The 16,127-nt window shown below is 38.4% G+C and overlaps 1 long non-coding RNA gene across 3 annotated transcripts in view; it reads right to left on the minus strand.

Moving 5' to 3' along the window:
• LOC137048285 (uncharacterized) overlaps window positions 1-14,480 on the minus strand; it is a 50,114-nt gene extending 35,634 nt beyond the window's left edge. Inside the window, exons 1-3 of one of the 3 annotated variants that reach the window (XR_010899356.1) lie at window positions 14,384-14,480; window positions 13,471-13,611; window positions 9,023-9,157 (exon numbers count right to left, since the gene is read on the minus strand). This is a non-coding gene — a long non-coding RNA (uncharacterized lncRNA). The other 2 variants (XR_010899357.1, XR_010899355.1) reach the window with 2 other exon arrangements.
• Between the last annotated feature and the right edge of the window lie 1,647 nt (window positions 14,481-16,127).

The following is a 16,127-nucleotide window of genomic DNA, read 5'->3' on the forward strand; positions in this document are numbered from 1 at the left end:
TAAGTATAACATAAGACCAATATTTGTTATTGTGTTAGACAATTTGCAATTTCCAAAGTTGATCCCTCATTAATGCAGATTTAGAGCTTTAGTTTTAAGTGGCGGTAGGATTACACAACAAAGATACATTTCTATGTGCCTTCCCTTCTTTGGTAAAGATGCATATTCAATGTTTTTCAAAAACGCCTCCCGATCAAATTAGCGGAAACAATGAACCTGATACTTTAAACTGGTAAACAGCCTCTTTAATTTTCAACCCATGTTTTCCAAATGCATTGTTTTATGCTCCTGACTGGAAATCGTATCATTCAGCTAATTGAGACATCTGGCTGAATCACACGCCACTGTGAGTTTGTACTGAATGAAGAGCTATGTGCGGTCCCCCGGCACAGCTCTGAGTTGCAGGGGAGGATGATATGAACACGACTGAAAGATGAATTATGAGATCCTTGCAAGACTTAAAACAAAAGCCAACGCTTTCAAAACATCTACATTTCTCTGCATTTTTTACAACCTTCGTCTAATTATGAATCACATTCACATTGGCACAGAACTGCATGGCTATCTGCTAATAGTAACCGACACAAATTTAGTATTTTCCTCTCAATATAGTCTATCCTATACAAATTTAAAGAACAATCAAAAAAATTGGATTGTTTGTCCAATGGGTAAGCTTCGTAGTTCAAATAACATTCATGCACCTGTGTTCTCCTCAGGTTCCTTTCAAGCTTGGACAAGCACAGCAGACCTTGACTGACACAATTCCCCATAGGGTTTCGTTTTAAACTTTCTTGAGGAATTCATCCGCTTGCACGCTGGTGGACTGCTACTGAGCTCAAAACGTATCCTGTGGCTACACGAGAATTGAGACGTCAAAGTTTCAACCAATTTTTGACACTGACACCAGGCTTTTCTGTTGGCTTCACTCCCTTTTTGGAATTTAAACTGCATATTTTCATAAAGGATCTATTGCAAAGAAATTTAATGGAACAAACAACTGATCGGTATAATTCTGGCAAATGTGTATGTTTCAAGTACATAACAGATTCTCCTACAGAGCTTCAGAGAAGCTAACAAATGTTAGCCTCAGACGCTCTCAATGCAAAAGTTGCTTGCGCTCGTGATTCTTTAGCTCCGTCCACACAATGCGCCTCCATCCACTTGGTTTTATTCGGTAAAACTCGGTACAATGCATCTTTCTTTTATAAATATAATAAAACTAAAGACTTTTCGGAGATATGAAGGATGCAATACTACTCTATAGATACTCAAGATTGACGGGAGATTGACAGAAACTGAGTGTGACAACCCCCCTGGAAGCGCAGTTATCCTATACAGCTCATCACAAACCTCTCAAGAACATTAAGTTAGTTTTAAAGGAATAGATCTCCCAAAACAAGACAATACAACTCCGATTTTCTGAATAACTGAGAACAATGTCTAATTTTATTTTTTAACACTACCAAAATTCTACCAACCATTTATTTTCCTTTCACAAATAGATTAACTGGCTAAATATGCTAATTGGTACTAAAACTAAATTTTCAAAACTATGTAATGACTGGAACATAGTATTGCAAATAGTTTCTGAAGTCTTTCAAGCAAGATCTGACCTATTCAATATTAAATTACAGGTGTAACTAGATATGGTTCTAGCAATCATTAATGTAATATTGACACTTATTTTCAAAAATGCATCACCTACAGTATTTTGTAAATGTGCTTCATTCTATTTGAGTGACTGTTTTGTTTAAACCTTATTGTGGTATTGTGATGAAGGCAGCTAGAGAAATAGATGATGCATATCAAAAATATGCTAAACATTTATTACTGAAATGTTCACAATTCATTCTCTCTAAGTGAAGCATTTCCCATACAATGGTAACTATGCTAATTTATGCCAATACATAATTCTCAAAACAATAACTGGAACATCACAAATGAATCATGCTAGGAGTATTCCAACAAGTTTCTGAAAACTTTCAAAAGTATGATAACATAGTCAATACCTAAATGCTGCAGTGTATAGTTAATCATACCAGAACACATACCTGGATATTAGATGTAACTATGGATCTAGCAACCATTAATGTCAAACTGCCACTCATATATTTTCAATAAAAACATCACCTATTTTGGAAATGTGCCTTACTGGAATTGTTACATATTGTAAACAATATTGCTGTATTGTTGTCAAGACAGCTATAGAAAAGATGATGTGCATTTGAAATATGCTGAACAGTCATTAGCGAAATATTCACAGTTCATTGCAAGCAAAGCTTTTTAGTATTGTCAATAAGAGGTCAAGAGTAAGTGAAATTTCCACATAAGATATTTCACTTTTGCATGTTTCATCCATCTCTCTTAACAGAAAAATCCAGCACAGTCTAGTGACTGGGGATTTCCTGAGGTGTATGCAATCCATTACAGTATGGTATGTGGTTGAATTTCATCCATTATGAATGAGAAATACATGAGATGGAGAGGAAGGGAAGGAGGGAGTAAAAGAAGAAGTGGGAGAGAAAGACACACCATGTTGAAATGTTCTACATCATGATCTGTACAATAATCCAGATAAGGAAAGTTGTAAATGGATAAGAGAAGCAATATTGAATATTGCAGATGTAAATTGAAATATAAACTGTCAGATTTACTCCAAACGTATACTATTGGTTGAGTTCATGTTGCTATATCACATGAGGGATGATCAAACTAACAAGTAATGGCACCACAGAGTACTTGAGAACGAGATAGGAGAAAGTATTTTTTATATTACACACTTCAGCTTTAAACTACGCATTTAATAATATCTCAATTTCTTTAAATCTCAATGTCAAGATTGCCATTTTAATTATGGACTCTAAAAATTCTAGGGGTGCAACAATTCATGCATTTCATTGGGCTATGTTCAGACGGCAGGCAAATCAGATTTTTCTCAAATCACATCTTTTCAGGCAGACAGTCCACACTATTAATTGCAAGTGATGAAATAAGATGTGTGAGTCCAGACATAACCAACCTATCTGTTGCTTTGTTAACAACGTAGGCGCAGCCACATATGTGACGAGGACTTCAAAGCGGAAGCAGAAAAAATGAATATGCATCTCTAAAATATGTTTTATCTTACCTCATGGGTATCCGAGATGTAGGAGTATTTGTTTCCCCAGTAGTTTCAATTTTGATCATTTTAGTTCAAACCGTTCTTGTCTGTGCCTCACATAATGCAGGTCTATGGTCACCACCTCAAAGAGCATACACAGAGAAGTCCAAATTAAACAATCCCCTATCGTAAGTACACATTGATGGCCTAAGACACGAAACCAGTGGTTTGTGTGAGAAAACGAACAGTATTTATATCGTTTTTACCTCTTGTACACCACTACGTCCGACTGATCCGAGGGCGCGCGCGCGTTTCCTGTTGTGACATTTGCGCGTACTGGCTTTAGTCTGCGCAAGCGCGGAAAGCACCGGAAGTGGATCTCTCGAGCGTGTATGTCTTTAATTGTTTACACAGAAATTTGGGAAGTGTTACCTTTCACTGTAAAGAACTAAACATATTTAGACGTACAGGACATCGCAATGGAAGATTTCGATATATTAACAGACAACGTTGAATTTTTCACACAACCATATTTATTTGAACCAGAATACACGGATCAAGAATATGATACCACTTCCGGCACTTTCCGCGCTTGCGAAGAACGCGCAAAAGCCAGAACGTGCGAATGTCACAACAGGAAACATGCACACGCGCCCTCGGATCAGTCGGACGTAGTGGTGTACAAGAGGTAAAAACGATATAAATACTGTTCGTTTTCTCACACAAACCGCTCGTTTCGTGTCTTAGGCCATCAGTGTAAACTTACGATGGGGGATTCTTTAATTTGGACTTCTCTGTGTATGCGCTTTGAGGTGGTGACCATAGACCTGCATTATGTGAGGCACAGACAAGAACGGTTTGACCTAAAATGATCAAAATTACTGGGGAAACAAATACTCCTACATCTCAGATGCCCATGAGGTAAGCTAAAACATATCAACATTTAATTTCAAAGTGAACTATCCCTTTAAAACCTTTTTTAAAAGTCTCAAGAGCTTGAGGTGCCCTCAGATGGTCGGGTAGGGCATTCCAAATCCGTGCAGCGGAGGAACAGAAAGCCCGATCACCCATAGGGCTGAGCTTAGTCTTGGGAAAATGGAGGTGGTAGAAAAAAATCCATCTGGATATGCAATTTTATTTTTTGTTGTCAGTTTGAGCATGGTCTTAATGGGTCGATCAATTAAAAATCTAACCAATGCATTTTGCTAAATTATTTTTAAATAGTTTAATATTTAATAATCAATTTAAAGTGCTTAATATCAACATCATTGTGACAATATTTGAAAATAAACAATAGCCAACTCAAAATATCAAGAACTGCTTTCCATCCTTACCAGGACTGCGCTGACTCTCCATCCCCTATGCAGCTCTTGAAATTAAAGTAATCTCTCATTTTCTTGGCTAAGATATTTAGTGAAAATCCTGTATAGCATTTGTAAAATGCTTTAACTGAAAGGCTATTCACTGTTCCAAGATTAATTCAATCATACTGAATTGACTTTTGAACTGAATTGAATGAGACATGAATGTCGTGGAACAAGCATTGAAGTTTCTATAGACAGTCGACATGCAATACCCATGGGGCTCTGACATGAACAAACATGGGTAAGACTGATGAAGTTTCTGACCTTGATATTGGGACAAGGCTGATGCTAATTTACACACTGTTCTGTTACAGAGAACCATGGGAAACATTCCACGATGACAACTTTTTAAGAGTGATGAGGCTGAAACAAGGCCACATGGTCTGCTACATTGAGATTCAAAATAAGAATTTAAAAAATGCTAACCATTACAATGGCAAACTATTTTGGTGTCAAAAAATAAGCTTAAATAAATGGAGATGTCAATTTCATATACTGAAGTGATTAAAAGTGTCTGAAAATCTGCAGTTCAAAATCTAATTCAAAAAGAACGTTTTAGGATTTTATTATAAGTGAAATGAAAAAACAATATTGAACATTCTACACTATTTTATGTAATATATTTAAATAATCTATAGTGATAGTGAAAATATAAGTGACTGACCATGTGAACTCCTTTGAGCAAAAGATCAGATTTCCTTGCTTTCACTCAAAATTCTTAACCAATAAAATTCAAAACTGCATTGCTTAATTGCATGTTGAAGTACAATGTTTTAAAAAGTATATTTTAAAGCATGCTGTTATTTTAGCAACAAAGGGACTTTATTATAGAGAAAAATGCATGTTGAGCTGAATCAAAAGAAGGTGCAATGCAGTTACAATGACTGTGGTTCCATACACTTCTTAAATTATACACCAAAGGACTTCTACAGCTTCAATCCATAAGTTTCAGATATCCTCCTGATCACAAGTTGAGCTCCAATAACAGAGTTACCACGGAAGCCTGGGTTATGTAACGTTACATAACAGACAGGCGGTATGAGTAATATTTCATAACACTAGAGACCCTGACACCATGGCATCATCTCTCCTTTGCTCTTTTCACTCACTTCATCTCTCTTCTGATGTTGAAATCAATGGTGATATTTTCCGGAAAGTCCCCTTTACGGCCGTTGATGGCTTAGTATCAAACGGAGCATGTTGTTGCGGAGCGGCCGTGTTTCCCCCCTCCCTCCGCCTCTGTCTGTCTAGCACTAGACTAGACACTTTCCTCATCCAGATTTTTTGATATCAAAGAGTCATCACACCCCCACCCTCGACTCCGCTCGCCCTGATTTCTCTCTCCCTTCAGTCCCCTTGAGTGCCAACAGGGTCAAGCTAGGGTCACGGCACAGATGCACGCCATCCACCAACAGGCCATGGCAAGCAACCAATCACAGACAGCAGACTGCAAAATAGCTATCAGGATGCTTTTCTGAAAATAATGGATTTTATATTGCTGCAGATTAATGAATATCAACAACAAGCTCTTTGTTGGATCAGATGTTATTAATATGAAAGCTACAAACTATAGATACATAACAGAAATAATCAACTACATTCTCTCTCTCTCTCTCTCTCTCTCTCTCTCTCTCTCTCTCTCTCTATATATATATATATATATATATGTACACATGTTTTTCATCTAATAATATTAAATTAAAATATAAACATGTTAAAAAGGGAAAATCACAAGGAATGAACTCATATAAAGTTGCAATTTCTTGTAAAGCCACTCTAAAATGTCCTTGGGTTCAAAAGTCAAACCAATACAAACAACGACAACATAAGTTTAAAGAATTGAAAAATGAACATGATAAGAAATCAAACCTTTTATACAAAGGAATTCACATTCACTAATTTGATTTATGATTAGTGATTAGACCTAGAATTCCCAAATTTTCGATATGCGCTATTTTCGATATTTTGTATATGCATTTAAAATGTATTAAGCTTATTCTCAACATCAGACTGGACGTAAGCATTCAATGTCAAACGTTTTTTGTTATATAATACAACAAAAAATACAATGCAAATCAAACACACTGTATATAAGACCAATATATTTAAATAATTTATTTTGCAAAAGGACCTTCAGTACACAAATACACTCGGAACACAGTCTCTCCAAAGCCCAAATTTGCACAGAATGCAGAATACTCAAACACAATACAGGTACTTACAATACATAACTATATAACAAAAATAACTATATGTATTAAACTGATAGTTTACCCCCAAATTATTTACTCATCCTGTTTTTTTCCAAAACTTGAACATAAAAGAAGATATTTTTGAGAAATGTCTGTTATTGTCCATACAATGGACCAAAACATATATCTCTTCTTTCGTGTTCCGCAGAAAAAAAGAAAGGTAGTACAGGTTTGACAATATGTAGGAGAGTAAATAATGACAGAATTGTCATTTTTGGATGAACAATCCCTTTAATATGTATAATTTTCAATTTAAAATGCAGATCAAAAATGTAAACTTGCTCGAGGAGCACAACCTTACGAAAACCTATCCTCATTACAAAATGCTTAGAGACACACACCCACACAAACAAACGTTACACCTACCAGATCCAGATGCATTAAGGAGCAAATGCAGACAGAAGAGTATGATTTAAACCAGACATTCCCCTCTGTACAAAAATGTGGAGATACCACAATACCCCACAAATCTCACTTAGAATGAAAGGAGGGAGAAATTATTCCGCAAGGAAACAGAGGGACGAATATCACGACACACACAGCCAGAGCAAGAGCATTTGGCTTTTGTGCATTTCAGCAACAATGTCTCTGATTTAATGCCCCGATGCACCGAGCAAACCCCTCGATGAGATGTGCACTTTACCACATGTCCACGAGCTCGGTCGCTCTTCGTTAACGGTTCCGACGGTATATCGCCCACGCGTTCGCAACAAAAATGGTTTAGATTGTTACTTTTCCCAACTCAAAAACTAAGCGTGCCTTTTTGCTGATTGTACAATTCAACTATGGCACACATACAGGCCTAAGATCTGTCGCCATTGTCTCTGATTCCCCTGAGCTAGCAGTCGCCCGGATGGATGGACATTTGTGGGGGTTCCCGGATGAAAGGATGATGGGCAGAGGAAGTTGGGGCATACTGGGGACGGTGCACAAGACAGAAACAGGGAAAGAGAACGACCCCCACAATTCCAAGCAAGGTTTACCCTCCTGCATGTTCAAGCATGCATGGTGCCATACACACACTCTTACACTCACGACACACACATGCACATGCAGAATTACTTACAGACAAAACCTGCCGTGCAAACTAACAGAAAATTTGCAGCACAAGCTTTACACAAGAAAAAGTGAAGGAATGAAGAAGCGATAATAGTCCGTTTTCAGCACACATCTCACACATGCTTTCATTCTTTGCTCCGCCAATGCCTGAATGCTGCACATCCCCGATATCAGCCACGCAAAATATGAAACAAGACAATCCAGAGAGAACCACGGGTATTCAATTAGACAAAATTGCAAGAAAAAAAAGAAAAATTGAGACAAAATAAACGCTTTAAACATGATTTCAAAAAGTGCACAAGAAATAGTAGGAGTGAACAGAGAGATAAAGTTGAAAGATACGGATGGACAGAATGGGATAGTTACTGATGAAATGAGAGAACTAGAGGGTTAAAACAGAAAGACAAGAGTACCAGTCTAGTCGTTCCTCCTCCTTTTCCCGCGGTTTCGTTGATCCCGCGTTTGGCTCTTTCTCTCGTTGCTCCGGGTCCTTCCTCCTCTCCGCTATCCCAGCGGCAGTCACTTCTCTCCTCTTAGTGTTTCCTCCCAAACCACGTTTTTTCCTACTACCCATCCCATCAGCCCATTTCCTACTGTTCATTCAGCACTCTGAACTGCTTTCACACTATGAGAATGCAAGATTTTTGTGGGACAGGGCTGGAAAATGATTCAAACAAAAAACATCAATAAAAAAAATGAATGAAAGTGAAGTGCAAAGGACCGAGACAAGTAGGAAAAGAAGCTGTTGAAGGGGCCTGGTTTTTTAGGGAGGCACAGAGAGGGGTGGGGGGACCGTTAGAAAGGCTGCGCGTGTTTCTCCGTCCAGGAGGGAGGAATACGGATGAAGCTGCCAGGCTGCGAGGATGAGAAGAGAAGGACTGCAGTCGCCGGAGAGAGGACGAGAGAGAAAGAGAGCGAAATCGTAAGGGCGCATGTGTATGCGAGCGACCGCATGAGGAGGTGGGAGGGGAGAGATTGACAGAGAGGGAACGATAGATAGAAAAGCGAGGCTAAGGGGTTCACGGGAGGGAGGGAAGAAGGAGGAGTGAGCCATAGCCGAGAGTTCAGGGGAGGGGGCCGGAATACATTTTCTTGTCCTCCGCTCTCGTCTCCCGGCATTCGATTTTCCTTCATTTGTTCTTGTGTGTGTGCTTTTTTTTCCAATCTCACCTTCTTGATTCCAGGCCAAATATCTGTGCCTGGAAAAGAAAAGGATATTCCAGTCTGTGCTTCCCCATTCCGCTCACCGTCTCACTGTCTTCCAGGTCATTTTCTCCACATGCACTTGAACTCCAAATCCTGTCTGCCAGCCCCTCCCCCCGACCTCTGTGACTCGCTCTCCTTCACTCCTTCTGATGGAGGCTTGAAATAGTGCTCGCAGGCTGTAAGTGAGAGTGAGAGCGAGGGGAGGACGAGGGGGACAGAAAGGGAGAGAGGCGTGGGGGGAAGGGGAGAAGGTTTACACGAACAGACTATGCGCCGAGAGAGTGTGTGTGTGTGCGTGTGTCGGACGGAGAGGAAGAAACCCAGTGAACATACACGTGTTCAGTGACTTTGATTCTCAGAAATTACAGAGAACTGCACAAAACATTAATTCTTGGAACCAGTTCTAAATGGCGGTGACAGTGCTGGCTCACTTGATACTTTAGGCGAGATAGGACATGAGCAAATGAAAACACTTTTTAACAATGTAGTAACTCTTTACATATGTGCAAGACTTGATTTTCATCATGGATTTTTCATTGTATTGAAAATACAACATTTTACAGCCTAATTTACACAGGACAAAGTCATACACATTTAGAAAAAGAGTAGATGACGACTGAATTGTCTGTTTAAAGCAAATTAACTGATTGGACTAATTATTAAGACATGAAATTAACCACATTTAGACATATTAATGGATGGTTATGTCTAGGGATGTACGATATATATCTGCAACCATATTGGTATCAGCCGATAAATACAATATATTGCTAAAGGTTTTGGGATGCCTGCCTTTACATGCACATGAACTTTAATGACATCCCATTTTTAATCCGTAGGGTTTAATATGGACTTGGCCCACCCTTTGCAGCTAAAACAGCTTCAACTCTTCTGGGAAGGCTTTAGGAGTGTTTTTATGGGAATTTTTGACCATTCTTCTACAAGCCCATTTGTGAGGTCAGGCATTGATGTTGGATGAGAAGGCAAACCCAGACTCGTGCACTGGACAGACAGAGAAGCGTGATTCGTGACTGCAGAGAAAACATCTCCACTGCTCTAGAGTCCAGTAGTGGCGTGCTTTACACCACTGCATCCGCCGCTTTGCATTGCATTGCACTTGATGTAAGGCTTGAATGCAGCTGTTCAGCCATGGAAACCCATTCCATGAAGCTCTCTACACACCGTTCTTGAGCTAATCTAAAAGGCACACAAAGTTTGGAGGTCTGTAGCTATTGACTCTGCAGAAAGTTGGCAACTTCTGCGCACTGTGCGCCTCAGCATGCACTGACCCCGCTCTGTGATTTTGAGTGGCCTACCACTTCATGGCTGAGTTGCTGTAGTTCCCAATTGCTTCCACTTTGTTAGAATACCACTAACAATTGACAGTGGAATATTTAGTAGTGAGGATATTTCATGAATGGACTTCATGGACTTCAATGCACAGGTGGCAGCCTATCAATGTACCACGCTTGAATTCACTGAGCTCCTGAGAGCGACCCATTCTCTCACAAATGTTTGTAGAAGCGTCTGCATGCCTAGGTGCTTGATTTTATACACATGTGGCCATGAAAGTGATTGGAACCCCTGAATTCCGCTGAGACACTTCAGAAGTGCACTGGTCACCATAATGGTTTTGAATTGCTTGAAATATGTTTGAAATCACTTCAAAATAGAAAATGGAAATTAGCAGCCGCCAACAGCCAAATGAGGGTGTTTTAAGTTGTGGCGGGTAAACTCGCTTCACCTATACCGGCCACCCTGGCGGGTAAATAAAAATAGCATACCGTATTTCCTCAAATAAAAGCCTGTAGTCAATTAAACGCCGGGCCTCTGATAGTGGCCGGGGGCGTGGTCAACACGAACAAATAAAGGCCAGTCTCAAATAAAGGCCGGGGGAAAATGAGTGGATAATCTCCTAAATGGCGTTAATTTAATGCGAAACCATCCTGATGCCACGCGCCCCGATGCGAGTCATGCCAGTGCGACACACACTAATACTGGTCTCTTCTATAGTTAACCTAAAAACTTTACAGGGATTGCTTTGTAAATTAAATTCAGAATATAACGGATGCATGTGCCATTTTAAATTGGCTTCTGTAGTCTATGAGAGATGCAACGTCTCTGAAAATACTGTGTCACCAGGCAGGCTACAAATATTGATCTTCACAATGCGTGCGTCTCAATCTGCTCCATCAGTAGTCAGGGCACTGATGATCAGGGAGTCAGCCCATTGACTTACCGGTATGTCCTGATCAGTGCCCTGACTACTGAACTAGGGAGCTGATAAAGACGCACGTAATATTAGCCTCTCGTATCTTTTATGTCTTCGTGATGGGGTCGCACCCAATCCTCGAAGCTCAGCTCCGCTCCGCGCAGTGTCTCAAGCCTTGTTTGTACTTTCGCCTGTCTCCGCGGCGCGAGCCTCCGCTGACTGCGCGCGCTCCTCCCCAAACAGACGAGGTGTTTATACTCGCCGCGCTCGCCCATGTGCTATTTTTCGATTCGGAGTAAATAATTGTTCTATAAACCAACAGGAAAAAGCGTCGAGTAGAAGTGGGCTAACGTGCACAGGTGATGATATTTATTTTAGTACATTTCACCAAAAACCACAACACAAAAGAATCGTGTAAAACTCAGTAAACCTTGGCTTGATATTAATTCTTGTGACATAAGAACAAAATATCCACTAAATTAACGATCTCGTAAATATTTCCTAATTTCATAAAACTTTAACGTCGCGATTTATTTATTTATTTGCTTAAACCTGGATCTTTATTTAAAATGGCTTATTTCTGCTTTTGTAGGCTTATCAGTAAATATAAGCACCTAATGTGCAAACTGGGTGCCGGTGTGATGAGACGTCATGCTCGGCTAGATTCGGCGTGCGGAATTACAATTAAATTACAAAATAAAAAATGCGTATTATGTTGTTGTATGGTGATATTTTTGCAAATGTTTCTTTAAAAAATCTATGATATTTGTCCACTGGAACGATCACTTTAAATTGAAAACGGTTTACATAAAGCAATTATATTTCAAACAGATGGAATTAGAAATACAGGCCTGCCCCTAATAAAAGCCTGCTTCAAATAAAAGCCGGTTCCCATCGGCAGTTCAGGAAAATAAAGGCCCCGGTCTTTATTTGAGGAATTACGGTACTCTTTCACCTCTTTGTAAACTTTGTTCAATGAATGCGAGTGCTGCCGTATGTTCGAATATGACCAGTCATTTTCGCCGTCATCACCCGGGTAAAGAGCCAGAAGACGCGAATGAGAACTTGCGCGCGCTGAGAGATCTCTGTGCACTCATCCAAAAGCACACACACGTCTCACAGTGCGCAAATATTGAGTTCTCTTTCAAGTCTTGCTCTTGAATGGACAAACTCACACAAGAAGTATGTCAACATGTCCATCTTGATGAGTATCCAAGCAGACATAGTCTGAATATGCCTTAAGCAAACTGTATATAGTCGAGAAAGACGACACATGTCCCTGCATTAAGTCCTAAAGGGGCAGTAGCCTTGATTGCTCCTTTTAATGTCAAGCAAAAGATAATGAATCTTTAATTTAAACAGTTAAATATGCAGTTACTTTACATTTGATAACTTCATTCAAATTCTGTACCTTTCTGCAGGCCAGTAGACCTATTATTATTTAATGTACAGATGAGTGAGGTCAAGTTAAACATTTTAGTTTAGAATTTTATTTTATACTGTCCATTGTTGCAATGTGCTAAATAAATATATGCATAATTTGTAATTGATTTATTATTTGAAACTTTAATATTAATTTATGCAATTGCAATGCCTTGATATTTAGTAAAATTACACAGTCATAGCATTAGTCATAAATGCAATGGTACTTATAATTGGCATCATTTGTTTCGGTGTTTCGTTTTTCGCCCTTGGTTTTTTCTTTTTGGGTTTCAGACGAAAAACTAAAAAGTTAATTTCCATCCCTGACATATAGGCTACATAAAATAATGAGAACATTATAATTGTGTGCTTAGCTTTTAATGGAGAGACTTTTGTTTTTGTAATCAGGCTCTCAAAAATGATATACAATTTTGGATTTCGATTTATAGGCTTTCAAATATAAAGAATTGTTGTATCGGCCAACATTTTCATATCGGTACATCCCTAGATATATGTGATAGAATTGTAGACAATTAGTTTTTTACCTATGATATGCCATAGCTGCATTATTAGCAGCTGCTTCTATGAGTCACTAGACGTAAACCAACCACCATATTGGAAGGATCAAACCAGATCTGTGTACATTCGAGAGCAAGTTGATTGAATATCTTCAAATGTAGTTAGACGCATGTATGAATATCTATATCTGCAATAGGCTAGACTTCAGCCGATGATGTTGCTAAACTAACACTATACAACAAGACAAAGGCATCAGTTAACATCACATTAAAAAGTTACCATAGTAAAAAACCTGTAATATTAATGTATGTAAAACACAAACCGACACATTCTCACCTGTGAAAGGTTATGATATCCTATTTCTTTGGGATTTAAATCTTGGTGGCTTCACAACCAGAAGCTGTGCAATGTTGTATCATGGATTTCAAGAAGGTGTGCAAGCCGAAGTGTCTGGAGAGGTTGAATAAGTATAGATATCTATGACAAAAAATATGCAACAAATTATCATCATGTAATATTTTCTGTAACATTCTGTAACATTCACTTTAATATATCTTAAAATCTGGTGATGCTAAAATAAATACAGTGAAATAAATAGTGGTATATTTCGAGTGCTTCAACAATACGACTACTTTAAGTGTTGGGTATTAAGTTTATGGAGAGAAAATATTGATTTAACATTAGGTAGACAAACCAAAAAATAATAGGCTATATAGTGATATATAAAAAGTCACTTGTCCATCTATGAGATGTCAAATAGATATTCAAAAATAGACAACCCATCTTGGGTATTATTACAACACTTTCCCTTAATTATATAATGGGAATAATAATATATAAATTATTCACATATATTTTTGATGAAATCTGAGAGCTTTCGGTCAGCAGCTATATTACCACTTTGATATGAATACAAGTCTAAATTCACTCTGTTCACCAATGCACTCGTTTCTCTTTAGAAAATGTGAACTTTCTGACGCGTTCTTAAGATGAACGTGTGGAACCGGTTTATTTCTGATTTTAAACTTTGCTTAATATAAAAATGACATGCTGAATATAAACTATACAGATGGTAAAAATCGCGTCTTTAGGCCGCTAAACACTTGCGTCTGAGGTAGCCTATGACGTCCTCTCAGCCTTGCTCGACACAGGAATAATGCAATATTCTCCAGTAAAGCATTATCTATTAAACACATTAATAACTTTAGAAATATATGACAACATGTGCTGTGGAGTAATTTATAGATACCGTATCGTCGACTGCTTCAAAACAGCATTCTGAAGTAGGCCTAGATACCCTGCTCCGTGCAAGCGCGCCAAAATAAACTCCACAAGGCGTCAGTGAGCGACCGTTTTTATTTGGCCTCTAGAGACCGCTCTCGTACTGTTAAGTATAACAGTGAACCCTTACAGCAACGGGCGCGACTCAGAAAAACGGATAACAAAATGCGATTACTCTATTTCAAACATGCTGTGTTCGAAACTGCCCCCTATAAGTTAATTTGAAAAGTAGGCTAATATAAATATTGCATTACTCCCTTAAAAAGTAACTAACTGCTACTTAGTTAGGCCTACTTCGTAATAAAAATAATGTTACATTACTTTTGCGTGACTTTATCTCACTTGTTTTTTTATAACAAAAAAAAAGTCTTTTGGAGGGCAAATGTAAAAAAAAACTTTCACATCAAAACTTAAATAATTGGGCTGAAGGAAATGCAAATTTACCCATTTACAGTAGGCTACAGAGTGCAGCTCATACAAAACTTTCAGCTGTGCTGCCATTCTGCCTTTTAAGAAAAATAGTAGACTGGGTAAACCCAGCCTGATCTGCCAGCGATTTGATTTCGCATTCCAACTCAGTCTGGAAACTTGAACCAATCACAGACTGGCTTATCCATCTGGTGCGCTATTGGTGGGTTTAACACGATGATGACAGATAGAGAAATTATGGGTTGTTGTCTGTTGAAAGTAACGCAAAAGTAACATAACATAAATTTTCTTAAAAAGTAACTCTTGTTGTTCTGTGGTCTGTAACTTGTAACTTGTGGTCTGATTGGTTGAAGGACTATCCAATTGCATACAGAGTCATTCAAATAATGCTCGTTGATCACGCCTCTTGTGCAGTAGAAAAACAGTAGAAAAACTACACTGTGTGATATTTTCCCCCATCTAGTGGTGAAAAGGTATATGACCATCTAGTGAATATTAGTTTCTGTTCCTCTCAATTCTGATTTCATTTTAACTCCTACGGTGGCCGATTTAGTGGCTAACATGGCAATGCCCCTCTTCACATTCGACACGGTGCCATCGAGTGTTAACGCGAAAGGGCGAAGCTTGAATTTACGGGTATGTCCCTCTTTGGCTAATTTACTTTCAAGATGGAGGGGCAACATGGCGACCAGCATTCAAACCCCTCACTCGTATGAATTTTCAATGGCATATTATAAACTTACCACACTTTATTACTTGAAAGAAGTAAATATACAATAATGAGCACATATATTTTTGAAAGAACTACGTGTTTTTAGTTAAGAATAAACTAAAAAGGTTACACAGTGTAGCTTTAAATTAAGCTTGGTCTTGTGATAGACAGACAAGAAGGACACTGGAGAAGAAAGTTTAACACTATATGTCGCTTTTGCATAGTTTGTGCGTTTTGTTTAATAATCATTTGTAACATAGCAAACTGGCAGCTCTAGTAGTAATGCAAATATTTATCTTGAACTTTGCCATGGAAACTATGTATAAACCTTAATTAAACAATTTAATATTTAATCAAAAAGGAATTTATACCTGTATGATATATGCTGTAGATAAAATGAATGAATGGATGATTCAGTACAATCGTTCACTCATTATTGTGGTGAATTGTTGGATTCAATAATTGCACTAATGTTCACTTTGGTTTCGGACATCACTTAAAAGGGCTGTCATATACAATTTACAGTTAGAGCCAGAGTTTTCATTCCTGAATGAATCCATTTTTTCTGTGT

The sequence above is a fragment of the Pseudorasbora parva genome, chromosome 19, assembly GCF_024679245.1.
Source record: "Pseudorasbora parva isolate DD20220531a chromosome 19, ASM2467924v1, whole genome shotgun sequence".
In the NCBI taxonomy this organism is placed as follows: domain Eukaryota; kingdom Metazoa; phylum Chordata; class Actinopteri; order Cypriniformes; family Gobionidae; genus Pseudorasbora; species Pseudorasbora parva.